General features: G+C 44.0%; 1 pseudogene; it reads left to right on the top strand.

The window, feature by feature from the left end:
• The first annotated feature begins 8252 nt into the window (after nt 1-8252).
• On the top strand, nt 8253-8932 carry LOC139021511 (zinc finger CCHC-type and RNA-binding motif-containing protein 1 pseudogene; annotated as a pseudogene).
• The last annotated feature ends 4660 nt before the right edge of the window (nt 8933-13592 follow it).

The raw sequence follows: 13592 nt of genomic DNA, 5'->3' as shown, positions 1-13592 counted from the left end.
GAATCCCACAAACGTGGAAGATGTGCAGATGTCCCCACAAGTTCTGTGCAAGGATGTGGAAGGGACGAGAAGGTGCAGGTGTAACCTCAGTGGACCTTACTGTAGGTCAGCAGGCAGGACTCTCTTGTTACAAGGAGGAAGGGGGAGAAAACACATGTTGCAGAGACTTCTGGGGATATGTAGTGCTGAGCTGAACCTGAGTCAGCAGGGACGCTCAGAGCATCTGGACCAAAAAGGGAAGAGGTCATAAGTTTACTATCTGCAGACTTTAGCAGATGTCAGCAGGCAGAACAGTGATTAGAGGACACGGAAAGCATTACCAGCAGCCAGCAAGGACCCATAGAGCTGCGATACCTACACTTGCACCTAAGATTCTGTGTCCACGTTTTCATGAAGCAAAGTGGGCAGATCTGCAGTATACCCAGGCACCACCTGGGACTAGAAGAGAAGAGGAGGTTGCTGAACCTCTGAGCACTTACTAAAAAGCAGACTGTTTAAACCAAAAAATATTGAGACATTAACTGGAAAGCTTAAATCTTTCTTTTGAGCATCTGTGTAGTGGATTTAGAAAAAAAAGGGGGGGGACTATAAAAAATAAAGACACTTTCCACATCCGTGCTATAGCAATTGTGCTATAAAAATTCATGCCATAAACGATCTTAGTCACTCCATTTGTTTCTGAAAAGTAGACTTAACAACTTTATAAAGACTAGATTACTATCTTAAAATTTTCTTATACACGTTTGAAGTTTCTAATTCCATTTCTAGTTTCCCGTACAAGAGCCACAAAGTGCTTCAAAGGGCCACTTGAGAGGGTGCCATGCTGGGACCTACTTGTTAAGAAATATGAATATCACATTGTGTTGTGTGTGTGAGAGAGAGAGGGGTGGGGGTCTGAGAGACAGAGAAGAGAAAGAAATGGGAAAAGGTGGAAGAGGAGAAGAGGAGGAGGAGAGGTTGGGAGAAAAACAGTAGTGAACTCAGTTGAGTTGCTGGTTACCCTGCTTAGCTGGCTCCCACTCCCCTGCCCAGTTTTCTTAGTCTGATCTCTGAGTGCAGAAAGACACAAGTGGGATCCAGAGGGTTCTTATAAAGAAAAGATGGAGTGGTGGGGTGGGGTGGGCAGGTGAGGGCGGCAGATGAGGCCAGAACACTCCAGGGGTGCTCAGACCTGCAGCTGAGGGAGTGATGGCATCAGAAGCAAAAAATGTGTTCTATTTGGTGCCGTGGGTGCTCTCTTTGTACCCACTTCACGAGCCGTATTTGATTTACTTTCCGCAACAACTCTCAAGGTTTGGTATTACTTTACCTCCATTTCTGAAATAAGAAAGCTGAGGCTTGAAGATATAATGACTCTTGCCCCTGCCAATGCGGGATTTGAACTCAGGTTTGTCTGGCCCTGAAGCCCATGCTGGGAGGAAGGTTCTACCAGATTCCACCTGGGCGGGGCCTCTGCAGGCTCTAGGCTGGGTCCATGAGCAGCAGCTCTGCCCTTCTGCTGGGTGGGGACGGGGACGGGGCTGGTGGGACTGCCAGGTCAGTTCCCCTGAAGAGCTGGCCTTAGGCTCTGGGAAGGTTGCCACTGTGGAGGGAAAGGGGCCACATGCTGATCTGACTAACTCAGGGAGGCCTGCAGGGTGGCCTTGCAAACACAAGAGACCTAAAGTAACCACAAACGATGGTCTGAGATTAAAACCTTTTTAAATAAAGAGCAGTTGATAGTGGGTAGTCATGTCCTAGACCAGTATCTTTCCTGACAAAGATCAATCTTTACCTTAACTGAGCCTGTCTTTTTTGCATCTAAGATAACATACCAGTGGAATGTCAGGGTAACTTGTAACTTCCCTTTATTCACACTCCCCAGGGCAAATGGCGCCAGGGCACAGAACACAGATTTCCTCGTTGTTATTGTTATCTGTTAATTGTTGACTATCCTGTACCCACCTGTGTAAAAGAGGTACGTGTCTATCGTTTTGTTTTTTATCCAATCCCAGAGGTTTCCCACTTTGCTTTCTCCCACCTCCCTAATCTATCACCACTGGAGATCATGTAACCCACTTGTGTCTCCTCTTTTGATTGTAATGTATAAAACAAGGTGAAAAATCACCATTCTCTGATGTTGAGATTCTGCCTCCTGGCAATTGTCAACAGTTGGGCTCAAAATGTTAGGTCTGATCAAATAATTGAATTGAATTGATAACCCTAACCCCTCCCCTGGGAGCCCACCTTTAGGCCACTTGACAATGGACCTTCCATTTCACTTAGACCACATTCCCTTTCCCTGAGACCACATTACACTTGCTAAGACCATTATCCTTCCCCTCTGGACCTTCCTAGGATCCAGACCTGCCCAGACAAGTCTCCACCCGGAAAAAGCCCGCGTAGAGTCATTTAAAATCTCCGACTCTCTGTCTCTGGGTGCTGGCACCATTTCGGGGGCTCAGCCCATCAGGTATCCAGATAACCTAATAAACGTATAATCCCTTACCACGTTGGCCTCGGGTGTTCCTCCTTCAGTGACCCTAACACAAGCAAACTCATAAAAATTCTTTACACGTTTGGATGTTTCTCACATTAACACCACCCATAGCACAGTCGCAAGGGTTCTCCGAGATCATTTTTTGCACCAGTCACTTCACTCGCTCAGCAGGGAGTTGAGCACCTACCTCTCTGTCGTCCTGTGAGGCTCTCGAGCATGGCTGCTGTCACTGTAATGCCAGCACCCTGCACCGGGCAGACACTTCCGCTGTGGTTTGCATGAAAAAACCCAGCAGCAAGCATGTTTGCTGACACCCCGCTCCGCTCCTGGACACAGAGGAAATGGGTCCTGGATGATGGAACCCACTTGCACCTCTCACCACCTCTTCTGGGAGCAGCTACCCGGACTTGCAGCAGGGGATAGGGAATGCTTGCCCGTGGGCAGCCTCAACTAGGGATCCTTTGCAGTCCAGGGCCAAGGGGAAGGGCAGGCAGAGAGCAGAAAATGGCGTGGACAAGGGCAGTGCTCCTCTGAGAGAGAGCATGCTGGGTCGTCTGTCCCAAGGGTTTTAAGGTGGAGATTTTAGGGGCGGTCTCAGGGGTTGATCTCAATAGAATATTCAGCAGCTCTCCAGGTGTGTCCCTTCAGGGTCTAGGTCAGCACCAGGGCAGGTGGTCATTATCCAATGCAGCTGGTCCTGAGGTCAGCATCACTTGTCTGGTTTTACTGCTTTTCTGGGCCTAGACCTAAAATACAGCTGAGGCCTAGATATAATTTCTAGGGAGGAAAGGTCAGGGGGTCCAAACTGCTAGGGGAGGAAAGGTCCCACGCTACAGTTGTCTGTTGCTAGGTGCCAGGGGCTTTCCATCTTCCTGACCTTCAGTACCTGGCCCATTGTCTTTGCTCTGCTGTTGTCTGTCTAACTGCCTACCACACAAGTAGTAATCATTTGTTTGTAGGAATTTAATAGCTTTGTACTTAGGTTTGTAAGACTTGTTTATTTGTTTTGTTTCATTTGCTATTTCTCTATTTCTTGCCTTTAAAAATTTCTAAACTAGAACTTCTAGTCCAGATGGCAGAGTAGCTAAATGTTGTGCTTACATCAAAATTACAACTACATTATAGAACAACTACTCCTGAGAACCATCGGAACCTGAGATGAACAGAACTCCTATAACTAAGGATAGGAAGCAAAAGCCAAGTTGAGACTGTTATGAGGGATAGACATGTGAAACTGGCTGGTCCCATGTCCACGTGTGGTAGTTAAGAATCAGGAGAGGTATTTCAGCTTCGGAGATCTGCACTGAGAACGAGGCGTCTCAGCCCCACAATGGGCTCCCTAGCTTGGAGCACCAGTGTGTGTGTGGGGGGGGGGGGGGGAGGGCGGGTAGGGGGGGACAAGGGGGGTAAGGAGGGGAAGGGGTTGTGAAAATCAGCAGCTGACTCAGTTGGGGTGAGATGGAGGGCTGCTACAGACCAGGCATCCTCTTAAAGGGCCCAGGCACAGACTCACTTGCTCACAAACACTTGCTCTAAACTCCAGAGCAGTGGTTCTCAACCTACCTAATGCCGCGACCCTTTAATACAATTCCTCATGTTTTGGTGACCCCCAATTTCATTGTTACAAGTTGAACATAATTAAAGCATAGTGATTAATCACAAAAACAATATGCAATTATATATGTGTTTTCCGATGGTCTTTCTTAGGCGACCCCTGTGAAGGGGTCGCGACCCACAGGTTGAGAACCGCTGCTCCAGAGACAGGACAGAAGTTTGTAAAGCACCAGGAACATTTGGGAGGAACTGAATTGTCTATCTTCAGGGTGAGTGTGAAAGGCAGCTTTCTCTAGAAGTAACGTGCCCACAGGCACCATTGTTCCTTTCTTGAGCCCTCCCCCCAACACAGCCTGTAGGCACACGCGGGCACCAAATCTGAATCTCCATTAAGCTGGCTAACCAGGTTCTGGCCACACCCCAGTGATTCTGAGACCAGGGCCTACCCAATACTGTATACAAGCCTGGCTCTAACCCAGTGGTTCTCAATCTTCCTAATGCCACGACCCTTTAATACACCTGGTACTTGTATGTGGGCGTATCTGCATGTGGGCGGACCTGCCTGGAGACGGATAGAGGAGCAGTGTCTCGGTTCCTAAGACCATCAAAAATATGTGTTTTCCGATGGTCTTAGGCAACCCCTGTGAAAGGGTCGTTCGACCCCCAAAGGGGTCGCGACCCACAGGTTGAGAACTGCTGCAACCGGTTTCTTTCAGAGGCTAATCCACAGAAGCAGCAGTCTGGGCCCACACTTCAAGCTTTTCCTAAAAACATGTAAAACCTCACAAACCCCAAGCAAGCAGCGGTTGGCTTCGGCATGTCTTGTGCCTCTTGCTAAGCAGCCCCAAGCCGAGGATTAGTGGCCGTGGACCTTGAGTCACAGCCTCCGAGCCCCAACTGCACATCACTTGGTAGCTCCTAACAGATGGCCCTGGTAAGGAAGAGGTGTGATAGCACTCAAGTGAGGACATAATGCACATGATGGTATTACTTCATTTAAATGCTTCCTCTTGATTCAAATGCTAGAGATAACATGTTTGAGCATGCACACACACACACGTGCAATTTTTTTTTGCATTGAAAATCTTCAAAAATGCCACATATTCTGCTTATTTAATGGGCCACGCTGTCTCTTGTTGAGGGGGATCAGCAGAGAAGTTTTTTCAGAGAGCCCAGAAAATGTAAATGCTGCTACTCTTGTCTTATTTAATGACCGAAAAAGACACTAATTATCCCTTGAAAGTGGCGCCTAACTTAACTGAATATTTATTTATTCTGATAAATGTATAATAGTTTTTAACTTCTCTTAACTAGCATGAGTAGTAGGTTGTATTAATGAAAAAAAGAAGAGATTTTTGCTTTAAAGGTGCTCTGGTTAGTCACTCAAGGTAAGTTATTATCAGACAGAAGATTATCAAAATGCACTGCACTGCAACTTTTTTAAAAATACTCACCAGAGGACATGCTTAGTGAGAGGAAGGGAGAGAGAGCAACAGAGAGAAACATCAATGGATTGCTCCAACCAGGGATCCAACCTGTAACCCAAAAAAGTGCCCTGACCAGGAATTGAACCAGCTACCTTTCAGTGCACAGAACAACACTCATCCAAGCGAGCCACACCGGCTGGGCTGCACTGTAAATTTGAAATAATTATCACACATATAATAAATTATTATCATCGTGGTATTTCATCATTTTACCAGTGTCATACACAGGTTATATCACAGAGTAAGTTGTACTTCAATGTTCTTTTAAATAAGAATAGCAACTGCCATTAGTTGATTCCTTAATATGTTTCAGGCACTGTCTCAGTTCCCTACATGCAATAATTATCCTCTTAAAGCAGAAGAAAGAACATGGCTTTTGTCATGCATCTGATTCAAGGGTCTGTCATGACTAGCCAGGTAACTTTAGCCAAATTACCTAACCACCTGAAATGGAGATAATAATCTTTATGTTATAAATTGTGAGTAGTACATATGGTAATATATTAAAGACTCAGTACAGTGCCTAGCACAAGATGAAGCACATCTTTTTCATGTAACCTTAAAAGATGCAGAATACATTCTATACAGAGAACTGGGAATCAGTGGCTACATAAAGTAGTGAAAACAGAGCATTATGCATATTGTTAGGGTTCATTGGGTCATTTCTGGTGTGGGTGGAAGGAAAAGCAACCTCAGAGAGATTGCTTCCTTGGGTTTGGTGGCTGCGGCTGCAGGACAACTGGAGGGCTGCTCGGTGCTGCCAGTCCTAAAGCAATCAGGCCTCTGGGACTTTGTGACAGGGACTCAGAATAAAATCACAGAGGACCAAGTGGAGGATTCAAACTAGAAAATGTTGGTGGTGTTTAGGATTCCATGAATAACTTACTTTATATACCTTGGAGGAGTTCTGAAAACTAATCACTGAGGTGAGGTACAGGGAAAGATGAAGTCAAAAGGCTTTTCTAACTTGACTTTGATATTCAAATGGAGGCTTGTTTGAGGGGCTTCCCAATATGATCAACTGCCTGAGGTTTGCTAGGTTTGTTTTTTTGCGTCCTATTCTGTTTCCAGTTAAATGACTTGATCTTACATAGTTAGTTGTCCCCTTGGACTCATATAATAAATTACTATCATTGTGATTCAACATTTACATGTAAATGTTTCTGATAACCCCAGTAATCACCTCCTCATAAAACATTTTTGTACAATTTATACTTCAAAAAATGTAACATTTTAGATATTTATGTGGTGTGACTAAGAGTCTTTTCTGTAAAACTTTGGCCTTTTTTTTTCTACCCACCTATTGTTTCATTTTCAGAAGCTGAAATTCTATTCATGTCCTCTTTCATATATATTTTTTAATCAGAGTACTTTTCACCTTCACCAATCATACTCCAAAATCCACTCAACTTGAATAATACACTTATTTATCAGCTGGGATCCATCACTTAGGTGGTGTGGATGGATAGATTTATAAGTGAAGTACTAAAAATATTCTGGGTGCTTGATGGAATGCCAGCCTTTCTTGGCTGAGAACAATTCAATTGAACTTATATTTTATTACAAATAAATAATTGACTTTTGAATGATTCATCTCTCACACAGAGAATCATACTAAACTCTAAGCTATATGCTTTGTTGTCATGGCAAGAATAAATTCAGAGTTGATGGTGAACTCACTTGTAATAGGAAATACTACAGCTTTAAACCCTTCTGATTTCCTTGAAAATATTCACAGAAGTATTTGGTGGGGGAAAGCTGGCCTCTGAAAGTGGTACTTAAAACTGCCTTGCTTACGGTGTCAGGATGACTATTCAGGCAGCTTCCTGGATACTTCTTTGAATAGAATACAAGGGTTGCCGGAAGCCGGTCCATCCTTGCTGCTTGACACAGTCGCTGCAGGGAAGAAACATCTGCACAGCATGTTTCAAGGGATGTGGCATATATGGCATACTGTTCTTAATATGTTTGTTCCCCTTCTTGGCACTATGTTTTAACCAAGGTCATCTCTCCAAGAAAGGTTGTTTCCCCAGGTAGGGATTTTTCCCTGAAGTTAGGGAGGGAATAAAACCCCTTAACTAAGGGCCAGGTGGGTAGTTAATCACTTTAACTACCAACAATCACGCTTAAGCTACATAATCTTTAGTCCCTGGAATGGAGATAAGAAACACCCTAACCTTTGGAATAGAAATTGATAGGATTAAAATCAACTGGTATAAATACAGATGTAATAAGACAATAAAAGACAGAACTTGACTGGAGATCATGGCTAGAGATTCTGGCTAGGCTGCTGATCAACTGAATGCTGTCTCTGTGTCATTCCTTCTTCGCCGACTCTGTCCACACCTTTGGGGACCCCTGGACCTGCTGGGGTTGGACCCCAACAATTGGCACCCGAACAGGGACCCTTAGGTAAGCCCCCCATTCCCCTAGGTAAACCACGCCCCCCCCCCCCCCCCCCCCCGCCCGGCACTCGGGACGGATAGGACTCCACCGTAGGAAGAGGTTGGATATTCTTTGCCGACTCCATCCACACCTTTGGGAACCCCTGGACCTGCTGGGGTTGGACCCCAACATCTGGCACCCAGGGAGGGAAGAGGCTTTGTAGGCGCTGCCTTCTCATCCGCGGTGCCAGGCCCTTCTCAGCCCTGGCGATGCCGAGGCCCCTGCAAGGGGCAAGGAGTCATCGGGATTGAGCGCCCCCAGAGCCGAGCGCTCACGCTCTGCCGACCGCCCAGGCCCACCCCACTGGAAGAAATGAGTGGTGGATTAGCCCCAAGTAAAAGTACAGTGTATGTATCCAACTTGCCCTTTTCCCTGACCAACAATGACTTATACCAGATATTTTCCAAGTATGGCAAAGTTGTAAAGGTTACTATAATGAAAGATAAAGATACCAGGAAGAGTAAAGGTGTTGCATTTATTTTATTTTTGGATAAAGACGCTGCACAAAACTGCACCAGGGCAATAAACAACAAACAGTTATTTGGTAGAGTGATAAAAGCAAGCATTGCTATTGACAATGGAAGAGCAGCTGAGTTCATCCGAAGACGAAACTACTTTGATAAATCTAAGTGTTATGAATGTGGGGAAAGTGGACACTTAAGTTATGCCTGTCCTAAAAATATACTTGGAGAACGTGAACCTCCAAAGAAGAAAGAGAAAAAGAAAAAAAAGAAAATTCCTGAACCAGAAGAAGAAATTGAAGAAGTAGATGAAGGAGAAGATTCTTCTCTTGACAGCCTCAGTCAGGCCATAGCTTTCCAGCAAGCCAAAATTGAAGAAGAACAAAAAAAGTGGAAACCCAGTTCAGGGGGTCCCTCAACCTCTGATGATTCAAGACGCCCAAGGATAAAGAAAAGCACATATTTCAGTGATGAGGAAGAACTTAGTGATTAAAATTATATTTATTATGTAAATATTTTTTTTAAAAATTTAATCTTAGAGTACCAAGTTCAGTTGGGACTAAAGATTGTTTTTAGAATTTGATCATAAAAATACTTAATGCCAAGTAATTTTTTTACTATGAAATAGTTCACCCTAGCCAGATAGTTGAGTTGGTTAGAGTGTCATCCCAGTACACCAAAGTTGTGGGTTCAGTCCCCAATCAGGGCACATATAAGAATCAATCAATATATGCATAAAAAAGTGGAACAACAGCCCAGCCAGCGTGGCTCAGTGGTTGAGCATCAGCCTAGGAACCAAGGAGGTCATGGTACGATTGCAGGTCAGGACACATGCCCAGGATACAGGCTCAATCCCCAGTGTGAGGCTTGCAAGAGGCAGCCAATCAATGATTCTCTCTCATCATTGATATTTCTCTCTCTCTCCTTTTCTCTCTCTCTAAAATCAATAAATATTTTAAAAATTACTATAAAGTAGTTATTGAAAAGAAATTTTAAAGTATCATGCTTCTATCCTGCCTTAGGAGAGTATTAATAATAAAGATTTGTTAAGAACCATTAATCTTGAAAACTATATTTGAATTAAAAAGAAAATATATAATAAGGTATATATTAAAAAGATTTGTTTGAGGGTTTATTTAAAAAATGTATTAGTCTTGATTAGTTTACATAAGGACTTTTAAAATAAATTTCACCAGCAAGAAAAAAACCTTCAAAAAAAAAATTGGGTTTTGCATTGGCATTGTCTTGTTATTGTTTTAATAGCCAGAGTTTTGTTCTTGATGCTTAAGTTTTACTTTCATTATGGTAGCACACCTGACCAGTGCCCGTCTGCAGCAGATGTGTAGCCCTGAGCTGGAACCACCTGTCCATTGGGAGGATCACATGTGCCTCCTTTTTGTCTGTCCTTATGTCCCAGCTTTGCCCCACATCTCCTTTCCTTTTTATTTTTTAAAATCTAACTACTTGTTTGCTGGCTCTTTGGCCTTTCTCCTTCTCCCCTGAACACAGCCTTTTCTAGAATCTCCCTACCCTACTGTTCCAGGAAGGGCACCTCCCTTTTCTGCTGTGACTCAGGGTATCTGGTATATGCTCCATACGTGGAGTTGTCTTGTGCCAAGAGCCTGACATCCTGGGCTGAGAAAGCCCTGTCCCGGGGCTACATGCTGACAGGCCGTTCCTCCTTTGTCCTGTATTGGCCCCTCTTGCCCTTGTGTCAAGAGGGACCCTCTTCTCATAGTCCATTTGCCCACAGTTGTTGCCTGGGCTTTCTGTTCATGCTGAGGTTGAGGCCTCATGGTGGCTGGTGCCATGGATCTGTCTCTCGCCTAATGGTGTGAGCTGGAGAAGAAACCTGGGTTCCCCAAGAGATGTGACCAGAGCTGGGGCCCTGCCAGCAGGCAAAGGGAGCCCAAGGCAGGTACTGGGCGTGGAGGCCATGGGGGCATAGGCTACCAAGGAGACAGAACTGAACCTCTTGCAGGAGGGCGCTGCCCCTCCCTCATTCGCACACCTCATATCACCCTGCTTGGCCCCAGAGGATGGCTGGTTAGCCAGAGACGGGTAAGATTCCTCAGGGAAGGAACAAACTAAGACAGGCATAGTCACAGAGGGGCCATCAGGAGACAACTTGGGGGTCAACAGAGGTGGGGCACCGACCCTCACCCCCCAACTTTTCAGAGGCCTGAACCATCACCCCTTCTGAGGGAGGTCTCCTGCCTCCATGGCTGCTTTGCTTCCCAAACCCAGCTCAGATCGGGACCCAGGTAAAGATGGAGACAGGCTGACAGCAGCTGCCCTCTCACCGCAATGGGACTTGTTTCCCATTTCTACGTTGGACCACAGGGAAAGGGGCAGCTGAAGGAAAGGGCTGTGTCAGGATGCTGCCTTTTTCCCTTTCTTCTCCCTCTTCTTTCTAAACACTTCCATGCCTTGTAGTTCTTTTGCTTTCTCTTCTTTTTCTCTCTACTACCCTCCATCTCCACCTCCTCCTCCTCCTCCCTGGTATCATCCATATCAGCCGACCCGGAGGGCACAGCTGACTCCTCCCTGGACGCCCACACCACCATCAAGCGTGGTCCTGATAGACCCTTTGATGCAGCCCTTCAACTCGCTGACACTTCGGGAAGCCTGTTGCCAATGATGCCGCCTGCTAGCCAGATCAACAAGGAAAACCAAACCACTGACTTGAGGATAGCTGAAATCCCTTGACTGAAGAGGCCAGCAACCTTCTACAGAAACAAGGTTCCTTGTGCACTCCATCCACTATGTTTATAGCTATGCTTGCTATCATTGCTTTTCATTCTTCTTCCGAGTCTTAAACAACTCAATCAGAGAGGTGGCCGCTGATCTACATGCGCTATCATTTAAAAAATAAAAAAGGGGGAATTTGCCAGAAGCCAGTCCATCCTTGCTGCTTGACACAGTTGCTGCAGGGAAGAAACATCTGCACAGCATATGTTTCAAGGGACCTGGCTTATATGGCATACTGTTCTTAATATGTTTGTTCCCCTTCTTGGCACTATGTGTTTTAACCAAGGTCACCTCTCTGAGAAAGGTTGTTTCCCCAGGTGGGGATTTTTCCCTGAAGTTAGGGAGGGAATAAAACCCCTTAACTAAGTGCCAGGCGGGTAGTTAATCACTTTAACTACGAATAATCATGCTTAAGCTACATAATCTTTAGTCCCTGGAATGGAGATAAGAAACACCCTAACCTTTGGAATAGAAATTGATAGGATTAAAATCAACTGGTATAAATACAGATGTAATAAGACAATGAAATACTGAACTTGGCTGGAGATCCTGGCTAGAGTTCCTGGCTAGGCTGCTGATGGAACTGAACACTGTCTTCGTGTCATACCTTCTTTGCCGACTCTGTCCACACCTTTGGGGACCACTGGACCTGCTGGGGTTGGACCCCAACAAAGGGTAAACATTCTAGAAAATTCCTGAAGTACTGTAGCTTCATTTCTTTCAAGAAATTGTGAAGGGATTAAAAAGTACCAGATTGGTAGTTACAAAGGGGTCACAGGGATGTAAATTATAGTACAGAGGATATAGTCAATAATATTGTAATACCTATGTATGGTGGCAAGTGGATACTAGGCTTATCCAGGAGATCACTTCATAAGTTATATAAGTATCTAACACTATGCTATACCTGAAACTAATATAATATTGAATGTGACTTGTAATTGAAAAGTAAAAAAATAAAAAATATTTACCTACAAATATCTATTATACTCCTTTATTCCATGATTCCCCTCTTCTGATAGCTCCTCCCACTTATTCCCTCTCTACTCAGGAGTCCTTTGCTCCCATAATTAAGAGTGTATTCACAGAATGCCCAAGATTTGGGGGCATGCTAGAATAGGACCTGCCTTTATTGGTCCATTTTGTTACTCTTCAGTAAGTCTTCCTGGTCCCTGCCTTTCTCTTCCTTTTTTGATCCCCAGTTTCTACTGCTTCAAAATTAATTGGGGTTGTGGATGTTCAGTAAGTTAAGTTACCAATTATAACAATAGCTTTCACTTATTTTCTTTTAATATGTTTTTATTTATTTTAGAGAGAGAGGGAGAGAGAGAGGACCATCGATGTGAGAGAGAAACATTAACCAGTTGCCTCCTGGACATACCCGAACTGGGACGGAACCTACAACCTGGGCATGCGCCCTGATTCAGAATCAAGCAGCAACCTTTCAGTGCATGGGACAATGCTCAACCAGCTGAACCACACGGGCCAGGAATGTAGCTATCACTTATTGAACATATCACGAACTTCTAGCTACTGTGCATTAAAGTACAGAATCTTTACAATAACTACAAAAACACTATTTTTATTATTTCTATTTTACAAATGCGATTTAAAGGAGGAACGCATGGTTATATTTTTTGCTTAATAGTACGTATCTACTATGTAGTGAAGCAGATTTGGAGGTAGGTGGACAGACTATAGAATCTGACTTGAACCACATGGATAATACAGAAAATGGCCGTGGGAGAATACAGGGAAAGAAGACCTTTGAGAACTTAGAGGTGTATGATGTTAGTTCAGAGGAGAAGTTGTGTTTTGGGCCCTCTCTTCTAACAGGGGTCCATAATCATGTAAACCCAGTGCTATATACCTTGTCGTGGGTAAGTGCCAGATTTGTGTACTGAGTAGATACATCATGCCAAACCCGTTTTAGATTTATAATCATATGCAAAAATATAGTTTACATAGAAAGTTTTATTGTACCACTTCAAAAATTTCTGAGTCTTCATTGATATTAATCGATAAGTCTATTGACTCTTCCATTAGTTATGACTAACATTTTAAATTGCCATGACTATTACAAAAAGAATAATATTGGTCTATGTGTTAAACATTTATATAAAGAACAGTTTGGACCAATTTGTTGTCTTCTTTATATTATTGTTAACATTTTTTTCCACTCTGATGTTTTGTGGTGTTTTTGTTTTTTTTGTTTTTTTTTGGTAAAGTTATGGAAATTAAAATCTCATGAAAGCTATACTCTTCCAAATAACGGTGCAGTGACATCAATGCTTTTTAACTAAAACATATGGCAGCCCTGAGCTCACTAGTGGACTTCCCTGTTTAACTTCACGTAGGTTGGCTAGAAAAGGACCGCATACTTTAAAGAGACTAGTTATGCCCAGGTGACCCTGT

Source organism: Myotis yumanensis, unplaced genomic scaffold (genome assembly GCF_028538775.1).
Source record: "Myotis yumanensis isolate MYYU_CA2020_CCGP unplaced genomic scaffold, mMyoYum1.0.hap1 SCAF_13, whole genome shotgun sequence".
Classification (NCBI taxonomy): domain Eukaryota; kingdom Metazoa; phylum Chordata; class Mammalia; order Chiroptera; family Vespertilionidae; genus Myotis; species Myotis yumanensis.
The sequence above is the reverse complement of the archived record's forward strand: the minus strand, read 5'-3'. Positions and strand labels throughout refer to the sequence as shown.